Here is a 13,876-nt window from a genome sequence, read left to right as displayed (position 1 = left end):
TAAACCTAACTAACCTAAGGACATCACACACATCCATGCCCGAGGCAGGATTTGAAACTGCGACCGTAGCGTCGCGCGGTTCCAGACTGGAGCGCCTGAACCGCTCGGCCATTCCGGCCGGCTCGTGCTAGTTGCTAGTTTGGAATCAACGCAGGAAAATGGGCTGACATGGGGCGTCACAGAATGGCTGAAAGGATCTATCGTGTTTGGACGTTTCCATGATCACACAGTAAATGAACTGTCCGATTTGATTATGTATCAACGTGAAATGTCCAACTCGTGTGCAAGGAACGGCGTACCACTCGCTGCCATGCAACAGCAGTGGTCGTATTCACACTGGAGGGGTGTGTCACGCCTTGTCACTGATACTACGTTTCAATCCTGATAGGAACAGCTCCAGTTTTTGATCGAACGTTGTGAAGGGAAATGAGTGCACTGGACACTCTGACGCCAGTATCTCGCAAAAGGGCACGAGTCGCAGTGGCACATAAACCTGTTGGTTTACGGTAGGCCAAACAGTACAGCAGTAGCTGACTGGAGATGTGTAGTGTCGTCTACCGAGTCACGATGTTTGCCTCTTTTCGTATCTACATCATCATATACGAGGGACGTTTGAAAGGTCCGTGCAATAAATAAAAACTATTTACCTGTTTGGGGTAAACCTTCTTTATTTTTCGACATAGTCTCCTTTTAGACTTACACACTTCGTCCAACGCTGTGCTAATTTGCTGATCCCTTCCGAATAATAGGAATTGTCCAAGTCTGCAAAATGGCTATTAGTTGCTGCAATCACCTCCTCGTTTGAATAAAATCTTTGTCCCGCCAGCCATTTCTTCAAATTGTCCCTTCACGTTTCCACTTCACTATCACATCGGAAACAGTGGGCCTAGGGATGTTCAGGAGTGTGGAAATCTTGCGTACGGACGTATGACACAAGTGACACCCTATCACCTGACGACGATCGAAGTCCGTGAGTTCCGCGGGAGCGCCCCATTTTGCCCTCTCACGATTTCTAATGACTACTGAGGTCGCTGATATGAAGTACCTGGCAGTAGGTGGCATGCTGCACCTAATATGAAAAACCTGTGTTTTTAAGGGTGTCAGGACACTTTTGATCACATAGTGTATATTGAGTGCCCTCAAGGAACCTTTGTGGAAATGGATCAGGGTGACGTGGCGAAACAGAAGTTGAAATAGGTCACACTCGAAGTGTATACAAAAGAAAATTCTGCGGTTTACTATAGATAACGCTGTGTCTCCTCTCCTCTTCTCTCCTCTGTTCTCTTTTGTTTGTTTTCTCTTCTTTCTTCCCTTCGCAAAAGGTCTTAGACTTTATTTCTCTCTACATTCTCTTAGCACCATGTATTAAAATAACTGTGTTGACAGAGGGAACGAAACAGCGAAGCACATTGTTTGGTGTGCCGTTATAATGTTGAAGATCCTCTATAGGAATTCGCAATAACTGTAAGGCGTTTTACATATGTACATTTCGGTGTACGATTTGTTACGTTCACGTAGATAAAGAAGCACAGTATTATTGCTTTTTATACAGAAAGGATATTTGCAGAAAGGTTTATCGTAAATTTATAAGACACTGCACAACAAACGGGAGGAAGCTTTAAAAGCAACACCTGGGACCTACGATTTCATAAACAAAAATATTGCAGTTCTCTCTCTATCGAATAGCTTCCACTGCACCGCGTGACATGCATTCGGTTTAATTGTATACTTAATTTGTCAGAGATTATTTGCACCCAGCACGAACACTACAGCTCAGTGTGGAGTGTGTACCGTGACGTGTACGCATATCGAGCAGCGTAGTTAGCATAGACTCTCTGCAGACCGCTGTTGCAGGCGTATCGCGGTCGCGAGTGTGCGCTAGCGGCTGTGTTTGTTGAAAGTAATGCGGCCACCGGCGGCCCCCGACATCACAGAGTAATAAGCACTTTCCTGACAGCCGCACTGAATAACATTTCCCCGCGCGGCGACCCTCATTGCGTGCGGCGTGATACGGACCCTCCCTCTGTTTGCTCTGCTATCTGCGACATCGCCAGACAAAATTACATCCGCAAGTGCACGGCAATAATAATGTCGAAATCGACGCTCTTCCGTTCACTCTCTCCCCTAGGGCAATAATATCAGCTTCTGAATACAACAGCACAAAGATTTACGCGTCAGAATTGACCATCAAAAAACAGGTAGATGAGTGTGGAGATCATTTACCAGCAAATAAAGAGCAAGAGTAATTTTTTCATCTTTTCCTCGCGAGCTTCTCAGTCATATTCAAAATTAATGACAATGTACAGGGTGTTTCAAAAAGGATTTTACAACTTTAAAAATTCATATAAATTTATAGAAAGAAGATGTAGAGCTGGGTTTAGTGTTACTTTGTAGGGAAACGCATCAAGTTTTTTTTTTACCTTGAACTAAAGATGTTGTATGTGGCTTCCGTTGGTTATTCTGCACACGTCCTATCGGAAGTCAATTTCTTCCCCAACTCCCTGTAGCACTGCAGGTGTAACTTGCTCATTGCAGGCGTAAATTGTTACTTTAAGTCCAGATAGAGAAGCCGGCATAGGAGGTACAAACACGATATCCTTGATGAATCCACATAAAAAAAATCGACTGGTGTTACGTCTGTTGAACATGGGGATTATGCAATTGACGTAACACGACTAATCCATTGATCTGGAAAGCGGTCACTGAGAAAATCCCGAACGTCAGCCAGACAAGTAAAAGATTGTTGTAACATATCCAGGTACACTATCCTGTTGATGGTCCTTTCTCACGGAAAATGAAGGGGCCGTGCACTTTATTCTTGCTCAATACACAAAAAACGTTCATGTTAGGGCTAGCACGAACATTCTGCAATGTTTGATGTGGATTTTCACTGCCCCAAATCCTACACTTAGTGTGCTAACCTTGCCACTGAAGCGAAAAGTCGACTCGTGAGAAAAGATAATTTTGTCCAAGAAATGTTCATCCTCATGTAATCGATTTAACACATCCACATATAAGTTCTTGCGAGCAATTTTACCAGTGTCTTTTTTTTTTGCTTGTACTTGTACGATCGTCAGTATGTGCGGTTTCAAATGCAAACGGTTTCTCAATATACGCCAAACAGTCGTATGTGGGATTTGCAGGTCACGAGATGCACGTCGGGTCGATTTCGTACGACTGTTCACAGAACGTTGTCTCACTCTCTCAACGACGTCGTCAGATGTGCTTGGATGACCTGATGATTTCCCATGTCTTACCGAGAATCCAGTTTCTACAAAACATTTATGCCACTCATAAATTGTAGGCCTTCTAGCTGGATCTTTATCGTACATGGTACGGAAATCACGCTAAACTGTTATCGCCAACTTCCATTCTTCAAACCAAACCACACGCGCTCGAGTCCAGTGAAGGCAGCCACCTTTAACGCAACTGCCGCTAGCGCTCCTTACGGTGCGATTCGGCACTAACGAACTTCGCGAGACAAAATTTGATGTGTTTTCCTATAAATTAATACTCAATCACTTCTGTAAGTATTATGAATTAATTTATATGAATTTTATAAGTTATAAAGTCCTTTTTGAAACACTCTGTGTAGCTGAAGATGCAGTATGGCTCTGAGCACTATGGGACTTAACATCTATGGTCATCAGTCCCCTGAAGATGCAGTATTTCTAGTTGTTGATCATATGATTTATTACATTTTTGTAAATAATGTGGTGGAGGTTAAACTGTGAGTGGTCGATGGGAGATGTATCATTCCCATAATCTGTCTCAATGCGTAAGCTATGCTCCAGTACTCACCATTGCCAAACCTTTACCTCTCGGAAGGTAAACTATTATGCATTAAGGTACAAATAGTCACAATAGCTGCACTTACATTCAAAGAAATGGGTCAAAAGGCTCTGAGCACTATGGGACTTAACTTCTGAGGTCATCAGTCCTCTAGAACTTAGAACTACTTAAACCTAACTAACCTAAGGACACCACACACATCCATGCCTGAGGTAGGATTCGAACCTGCGACCGTAGCGGTCGCGCGGTTGCAGACTGTAGCGCCTAGAACCGCTCGGCCTCCCTGGCCGGCGCACTTATATTCCTAACACTCTGTACAGCCATATCATTTGGATAGTATTTTATTTTTTACAACTCAGAGTAGATTTAAAAGGTCTCTAACCACACGAGCAAGTACGCTGGTCCACCTATTGTTGGCGGATTCTGTCTCTCACATTCTGTCCTTAGAGAACTGCAACAAATTCAGGTCAGTTACTCTCCCCATGTAACTGGAGGCTACAAGACGGAAAAGATTGTTTCTCAGAAAAAAGTGTCGCAATTAAATGAACGTGACGAATTCAGCAAGATGAAGTACTGCATTTACAGGAAATTACTGAAATGATGTGGATAAGGCTTTTGAACAGAACTTGAAGCAGATAATATGTTGAGGCTGTGCACTGCTATGAAAGCCAATACATATGGAGTTGCAGTTTATGTAGATTTGTAAATTTGTGCGATGTTTAATATTTAAAAGAGCACTTAAATGTTACTAACTGCCGGGAACGTATTTAGTGTCAAGTAAAAGTTTTCAGTCGATAAATGTCTCCTCCTTGCGTGATAACAATCGAAAAATAAGAAGAAACACGTAAGTCAATGGGACGAACAATCTAGATCAGCACTGGAAACCTAGAGATAGTAAAACGCATGTATTGTAGATTTAATGGCTATCATAGCTTTGAAGAAACCGGAGACATACTGCTTTTATGGAAGGAGTGTGACATTTATTGATACGAATTGCATGAGTTAGCTACAGATAGCAACGATAAATGCAGCCCACATATTTCCTTTAGGACCAATCGTCTACCTTACTCACTGCATAACAGATGGCTTTTAATGTTTCTTGATATCTTCACGTCCTTCAATTTCCAGTAAACTCGAATGGGCGATTCGTGCTTATGTTGGTGCTTGGAGGGGGTCAGAGATGGATGCAGTGCCAGCATTTCCATCCCTTCCTTTAGGTATACAGAGGGTGCCTCCCCTTGTCGCTGTTGTGCCGTGTTTATACCACTTCGCTCCAGACAGGCCAAAATTTATAGAGAAAATGTCATGAGGTATAGCGCATATAGCTCTGTAAGGCGGCATCATTCAAAAAACATTAGGGTTCTTTTGTGTCACGCATGTTCGGTTTGCGTTCGCTTATCCGGCCGAGGTCGCACCGCACAGCGTCACACGTATTTCCACTGTGGAATAAAGCTGTGCTGCGCGGTGCAGCCATCGCCGGAATTTCATATTCTGTGACGACACGATTTGAATAATAGTCTGCTTTACATGCCACTGAATGGAAAAATTGTGCGCGTTGCCGCAAATCGGATATGCAAGTTTATAAAATCAAGCGAAACTGCAACGCGCGCCTGCAAGTCGACAGATTTGCATCCGATTTGACACACCGGTTGGAATTTGGGAAACGCGCGTCGTATGCAGCAAGGCGCAGGTAAGCGTGCGCCTCTGCTGCCGCTCCTGTCCGCCCGGTAACGCCACGACAGGTCGAGATAATACATTGGTCACCACCAGACAGGATTTTAGAAGTGTCTGAAGGCCTTGCGGTTTGTATACAGACGCACTTCACTGCTTCTGCAGTCATGTAGGACAGTACTTTATCAGGATGACCAAAAATCAAATCAACCTCAAGTTTGATCTTTCATTAATTAATTAGTTATGAATCTGCAGCCGGAGGCTTTCTGAATGTATTAACGGTGTAAGTAACAGTCAAATTATGAAAGGAAAATTCGTACATTAACTGCAAAATATCCTTCAAGTTTAAAAGACATGACTTAACAATTTTTGGTGGCTCAAATGGTAGGAAGCTTGAATTTGGGAATGGTAAAGTGCTGAGCCAATATTTAAAAAATTTTAGTAATATTTTTATTTACGTCAATGGAATTTTGAAAATGGCAAAAACAAGTCAAAACAGCCACTATAAAATCGTTAATAATACCAACAAGGAACAAGACACAACATTTACCAAAAACTTTAAAGTCTGCACATCTGACTTTCATATCCGATAAACAGTAAAACAAACACACACACTCACACACACACACACACACACACACACACACAGGCGCGCGATCGCAAGCTTGTCTTTGATAAGAAAGCTCTAGATGGCACGGGCTTGATGTGTTGCCACGGAATGGCTGGCTCTGAGCACTATGGGACTTAACAGCTGTGGTCATCAGTCTCCTAGAACTTAGAACTACTTAAACCTAACTAACCTAAGGACATCACACACATCCACGCCCGAGGCAGGATTCGAACCTGCGACCGTAGCAGTCGCACGGTTCCGGACAGCGCGCCTAGGACCGCGAGACCACCGCGCCACGGAATGGTTAACCGCATAGAGGTCTAAGACAAATGTAACTGTCACTGATGAAAACTAAACAGCGAGAAGGCAAACTAAATTTCGCTCAACGAATAGGGGATTTTGAATGGTAACAGCTCTGTAAGCCATTTAGTTACACTAAACAAAGATGCTCACCATTTTCCGGGTATGTCTGTGTGTGGAAGTGAGGAAATACCGACGTCACAGCGTCCACAACCAAGGCAGGAGGAATGAGAAACACGCCGACTCCGAAGATGCAAAGCTTCGACCATGAAGGCAGAGTGAAACAATAATTCTTCAACTGTAAGTCTGCAGGCTTTCGTGGCCGTTTCACTCAAGTTAAAGTCTTTTGGGTTATTAGGCCGCGTCGTATTTCCACTTCTCCAGCACGAACGCGGGAAAACTTTTTTTTATAAGAGGACGCGACAGTGTTCGAGCAGTAGTGGACACCGGACGATCCTGAGGAAGATCCCAGCAGAGGGGTCGAAACGTCGATCATTTTAGAGGAAATCGGCCTAATAACCCAAAAGATTTTAACTTCCATTCTTCAACTGTCTTATTCACACTGTTCCCACAGCAACCAACAACACAACGAACTGGACTTCCGAACTCGGTGAGTGACCTCAGTAACTGTACAGAACGTAACTAAAAGAACGCCAGAAACACACAGACAGGGAGGTGCGCGCAGTCGGTTAAGTGAACTCCGCAAGCAGCTCCGCGCCCTCTCGTGAGACGCCGACAACTGGTATCTTGCAAAATGGCTCTGAGCACTATGGGACTCAACTGCTGTGGTCATAAGTCCCCTAGAACTTAGAACTACTTAAACCTAACTAACCTAAGGACAGCACACAACACCCAGCCATCACGAGGCAGAGAAAATCCCTGACCCCGCCGGGAATCGAACCCGGGAACCCGGGCGTGGGAAGCGAGAACGCTACCGCACGACCACGAGATGCGGGCTGGTATCTTGCAAACGACGAACAGAGAAGTTTAATGATCGGCAGAAATCGACTCTAACACGTGCATGGATCAGTAGAATTTAATCCCTAATTAATAAGAATTAGAACCATTGGCGATAAGCAGCTCTTACCATACATAAGGAGATACCACGGATAGCTTTTTCCTGTTCATTTCTTTCAGTCACAGTTCCAGCCATACCTCCCTGCCTAACAAATCCCTTTCCATCTGAACCCACAGAATCGTAGAGTTTCGGTTTTCATTTTGTTCTAGCGGACTACCTCGCTTTGCTTTCAACCGACCTACAGCTATTGTGCACATTCTACTCTACGTATTTCTCTTGATTATGCAGCCACTCGGCGCCATTTAATCACAGTACATTTAACTGTGTTTTTTCAAGACGAAAGCACAAAGCCTTCGCTAGGTCAGCAGCTTGTGACAACGTCAGACTGAGTTGTTACTGTACAATGCTGTACTATGAACAATTAATTGTAATCTCATGTCTACGAATAGCAATTTTTCGCTAAATTTGTACTAGCATGACAAACGTTTACTGTTTAACTTTAGCCTTGAACGGCAACAGTTGTAGGCTCGCTCTATCAGTGCCTTTTTATGAGAAAATTTTGAACCGCAACAACTTTGTTACATACTGATCTGACGTATGATCAGATCCGTTCTCTGTTAGAGGGTTCTGATTCCAGTGGCTTTTCATTAGTGTTTACTGCATATCTAGACGTGTCTGTCGTCAACTGCTAATCGGTACAAAGAGACAGTGAGAAAGAGCATTATGTATTTTGTAAAATTTAAGATATCTCTATCAGGGGCTCTTTACCCTTGTTTATACCTGCATGAGTAGGCCAGAAGAGTGTGAAGCACCTCGAAAAGAAAAAAAAAGAAAAAAGAAAAAAGAAAAAAAAACAAGTGTAGATTATAAATCCAAGGTCAGGTCTGGACAAGCGACAGGATGGGTATGACCACTGACCTACAGCGGATGACATTTTATCATCATGAACTTGTCAATAGGACCACTGCAATAGCAGACCTAAAACAAAGAGCATAAAATTCAACCAGTAAAAAAAATGGTTCAAATGGCTCTGAGCACTATGGGACTTAACATCTGTGGTCATCAGTCCCCTAGAACTTAGAACTACTTAAACCTAACTCACCTAAGGACATCACACACATCCATGCCCGAGGCAGGATTCGAACCTGCGACCGTAGTAGTCGCGCGGTTCCGGACTGATCGCCTGAACCGCTAGACCACCGCGGCCGGCTTCAACCAGTACCTCTGTCCTGTAAAGAGGATGGATTGTTTCAAAATCTTCCACACAAAATCAAGCAGAGTGCAACCATGTCTTTGTATTCCAAGGGTACTTATTTGCTGTGATTGTTATATTTTTATTCCATAAAATATTAAGTGTAATTGTGCTACATTTTGCTAGCATTTTTATCAAATAGAAGTAAAACAAGAACATGACTTTATACATTACTGTTCTTTAAAATATGAAATAATATCAGCAGTCAGAGGAAAATTAAGCTGAAATATAATCTGACCTGGGCGAACGTGTTAGTGCTTTTTCCTTTAAATTTTTAGTGAAAGAATTTTTCACTAGTTTTTCATCGACTGATAAGCGAAAATATTTAGCAAATTCAACTCTATTCTCAATTTTCTGTTAAAAGGATACGCTAATAGCCGGCCGATGTGGCCGAGAGGTACTAGGCGCTTCAGTCTTTAACCGCTCGACACTACGGTTGCAGGTTCGAATCCTGCCTCGGGCATGGATGCGCATACTTTTTTAACTCCTATATAGCACTGAAATGGCCTCTTCTCAACGTTGGCTAGCTCTCAAATAGTTCTTACTGGAGATAGGCAACTTACGCACTTTCCTGTTCCGATTCTCGCAAACCTTCCTCTTCGTACCAGACACAATACGTGTAACATCATAGCAACGGCCATTTACAGAGATACCATGTCCTTGACGTCTCTTTCTTTTTTTTCTGAATTGGTGAGATAAAAATGAAATATTAGCACTACTGACATTTTGAATGCTGTCAGCTAAAAAAATCTGAAATAGTGCTTTTTCTTTATGGAGTGATTGATCTTTCTGGTAAGCACTTGTCCATCCATAAAGTCTAGAGCAGAACCCCTTCGCGGCCCATGGGTTAGCTTGGTAAACCACTAAATTCGTCCCCAAAACCCTGTAATTCAAACTCCGAGGTTTGCAACTGAGAGGCCATTCCACCAACATGTGGGAGATCCATGCTGGCAAACTAAAAAAATTAAAAAGAAATTACGTCTTGATGGACCACATTCTCCGAAACCGTGTCTATTTTATTAATAAAATCCGTACGTGAAATGAGTCTCACTGTTTGAATAATTTATAATTCACAGCAGCAGACGTCTGTGATCGAAATAATGTATGCTTATTTTTACAGTCTCCTGGGAGAGTGCCACGTATGATCGTAGTACGAGGCGACATAAGCTCCTTCTTGCACGGATAAGCAATTCGTTCCATATGTGAGGTGCCCAGCATGCACCATCCAGATTTGTACTAGACACTGAAACTTCGTTGGACATGAACGAATACTTCACTCTCCAGCAGAATGTTCACTATTGCGAAACTCCTTGACAAATTTAAACTGTATGCCGGATTGGGTGTCAAAGCAGGATCATTGTGTTTTGCGACAATCTTCTCGCCAACCGAGCTATCGTGATACGACGCACTAGCCACCACCGCAGCTTCGATGACAAGAGTATTGGCATCAAATCCAAGCGGAACACAGTTTCAATCTGCCATGAGATTTAAACTGTGTGTGCTTCGTTCTGAATACTGTAAATACTAAAACACTGTTATGTTCAAAACACTGCAGATGCCACAAACTTACCGAAAGACCTACTAAGTTTGTAGCCTACAGTCGTCTGAATCTGATTTTTGCCAGTAATACGTCGTCTGAGAACCTTGCAGACTTGACTGAGTGAAAAATCGTTACTGTACAAGAGTCGACGATTGTTTACACTCCGTCTTTGGGAAAGCGCGTTAATCACACATAGAAAACACAATTTTGAGGTATGACTCACCTTCATAAAGGATATTAAATGTGTGACATTACTTATGAATGCTGTAGCTGACTTCAAACGACGCTGTTCTTTCAAGAAAGTAATAGACGCTATGTTGTCAACGAACACTGGGAAGTCGCAGACCTCATCACAATGAGAAGGGCCGGCCGGAGTGGCCGAGCGGTTCTAGGCGCTTCAGTCTGGAACCGCGCGACCGCTACGGTCGCAGGTACGAATCCTGCCTCGGGCATGGATGTGTGTGATGTCCTTAGGTTAGTTAGGTTTAAGTAGTTCTAAGTTCTAGGGGACTGATGACCTCAGTTGTTAAGTCCCATAATGCTCAGAGCCATTTGAACCATTTTTGAACAATGAGAAGGATTTCTGTAAACGTCTTCGTTATGTAGAAGCAAATCGCTCCTCAGTTGTATAAGTAGAGCTGCGTATCAGTTAGAGGGATGAAGGCCACTGTGTCCTGCACTACCTTGTTCATTTATTACATGAATGCTTTGCCTTGCAGTGTTCCAGTATGTCGTATTTCCATACATATAATGTTTCGTCAAGTAGAGTGCCAAGAAACTGGCTGGAGATTTTTTGATGTGTTCCTTTGTGTGAGTTGACATGCCTTTATTATGGTCGCTTCTCCATCGTGTAATTTGCAGCATTTGTGAAATTGTTACGTCAACACCGGTGTGGTACTCGTAACATCCTGGAGAGTAAATTCTTGTTACATTAGAGATTTTGCGTGCCATGTGGTTGCCTTTGTCTTATCAGGTAGTGATTAATGAGACCAGAAGCCGTGAGACCAGAAGCTTTTTATGAGGATGCTCTTTGATATGGTCTTGGGCTTTATGGTTTGAGTCAGCTTCGAGATATTTATATTTTAGGTGTGGGAAACCGACCCGTCATGGCAGTTGTGTGTAGAATGCGACAGGCTGAAGAGTTGCCTTATAATATTAACCTGCACGTTATACATCATTAATTTCTGTTCTTAATAAGATTTTTTAAGTACGCAGTCAGAGTGAAAAATTGACATTGCGTGTCGGGGATATCCATTGGTCCCAATCTTTTGTCCTGGGAGGAACAACGTGTGAAATGTGATGAACCTATATGCTTTAGTATAAAGTAAGTAGAGTACAATTTTGGTTCGTGCGAGTAATGCACTCTCGTTATTCTCCACTTGTGTTTTATTAACCTGTATATAATTTGCGTCACACACGTGCACCACATGCCGTCTGTGTCCACAGATTCGATTCTTTTTTGTTAAAACGGATGTTCTATCTGGAGATCAGTCCATGATTTCAGCTGGAGAAGTAGTAGGTAAATACTTAGATCAAATGACACAAGATCTTAATAACGACTTCGTCAGCACTCGCTTAATGCATTGCTCGATTACGTGTTTCAACTTTACGTTCTGGTAAGAAGCTGACTGCGATAAGGGTCATATAGTTCGTATAGTGGTCTTATGCTGTCAGAAACATTAGCCGTGTATGCAATTTTGTTTAAATAACAGTACATTCGTTTAAGAATTATAGTCACATATGCGAGTATATTCATTATCAGTCCATTATGTTTGTCTATTTGTCACCGTTCATGGTATTTGTATAATTATTATCAGTCAGTTGCGTTTGTATATACAGCGTTAGTCACATGTGCTCCAATAACCATGAGTCAGAAGGGCGTAAACCTCTACGTTAATCAGCTGCACTTTGAGATTCACTTCTTTAACAGTCATTTCACCGACTACACTTCGACTCTCTTACAACTTTCAGCGTGGCTGCGTTTGTAGGGGACGTGAACTCTCAGAAGAATGGACGTTGGAGATATGAAAATCCTCGTAAATTACACAAAGAGACCCTGCATGGTGTGAAGAAAGGTGTGTTGTGCGTAATCTGTATAATACAATTACTGTAGCTAACTTTTTCCACCTAACTATAAAATCAAATGGGTAGGTGGACAATATACTGCAACATTTTCCTTTCAGAGAACTTATAACTAACAAAATTACTCTTATTTCATGCCAGGCAATGCAAGGGCCCAACACTGTCAATGCATCAATTACGCTGTCTCAAAGATAGTTCTGCTAGCTATGCTTCATAAGCGAAAGAGTATTACAGTATCAACGTCTTCATCATGCGTGACTGAAATTGCCATTTGCGATACTAGCATTGAGCACCGCTAAGTGGATTGGTCAGCGATTCATTATAGTTGGTTTGTAAGGTTGTCTACTGTTGCGTGAGCAGGTGCCTCTGTGGCACAGTTCGGAAGTGCTATCCAAGGGCGTTCCTAACATGCTTGCACATTACGTTAAAAAAGAAGGGATTTTCCTTATAAACGAAGATCGCAGTTGCGTACTCTGTGTACTCCACCGCAATTTGGAGATACATCAGTTAGCCGTTAGTGTCGTTTAGTCCTTTACCTCGTTTCGCCCATCTGCTTGGTGTGCAATCGCTAAATACCTTCTGTGTCCGCAGAAACGCGTTGAGGAAACTAGGAAATAAACAGCTCCCCTGGGGCGACAACAGAGTTTCTGCAGCAGGCACATAATATTGGCTTCCCAGGCCACGCCTGGCTTGTTACCCGACATTCAGCGCCGTAGCAAATTCGATTTGCCCGCACAAACCCTGCGGCGACTGCCCACACTGAGGTGCTACAGCGTTTTCAACACTACCGCTATTCCGGAGTCTCTGGTGGCTTTCTTGACTATCCGAAGAAAAAGCAAATTCTGGAACCGTATATTTTAGCGAGTTTTCCTATCTCTCCTTCTCACTAATCATTTCCAGCTCTGAGACTTCTCTGAGACTTACGCATAAGATAAGCAGCACTGTAATCCATTTGTACAAGTAACCCAACGAAAATATATTTTAGAATGAACTTAAACAGTCTCAACGGCAAGAAACCTTTATTTCTGTAATTACCGGTTTCGGTCAATTTCTGACTATCTTCAGACCTCATACCATGATGGTTGGCGGTGAACGCAGCAGGCGTTACTAACTCCACGAACGTCAGCTGCAACTGACCACAAAAAAAAGGTTTCTTGCGGTAGAGACTGTTTATTTTGTTTTTAAAGTACTAAGAAAAACCGGTGTTCTCTACGAGAAATTTTCTCAAAAATTTGTTATTCGCAATTCAATTGAGTTGTACATGATATGACCGATTCTACAGTTCAGTGAAGCATTCTTAATCCATCATCCAGTATAGCAAAATCACCAATGGATAAACTTCTACCTGCGTAATGTGCAAGTACGGTGAGTGACAGGGGGTGTATAAAGTGTCATCATTCACCCCGTTCCTATTCCCTCCACGTATGATGTGCGACAATGTCACTACGCCTCCATTTCAGCCTTAAATCTTTAATTTTATCATTATGATAATCAAATAATATTTAAGTGCAAATAAGTAGCGTTTCTTCATTGGTTTCGGAAGATAATTCCTTCGTGGATAAATTCCACTTCCTTAGTGTTGGGGTGGATATAAATCTTCTCGGGTTTCCA

Source organism: Schistocerca piceifrons, chromosome 5, assembly GCF_021461385.2.
Source record: "Schistocerca piceifrons isolate TAMUIC-IGC-003096 chromosome 5, iqSchPice1.1, whole genome shotgun sequence".
In the NCBI taxonomy this organism is placed as follows: Eukaryota; Metazoa; Arthropoda; class Insecta; order Orthoptera; family Acrididae; genus Schistocerca; species Schistocerca piceifrons.
Note: the sequence above shows the minus strand (reverse complement) of the source record.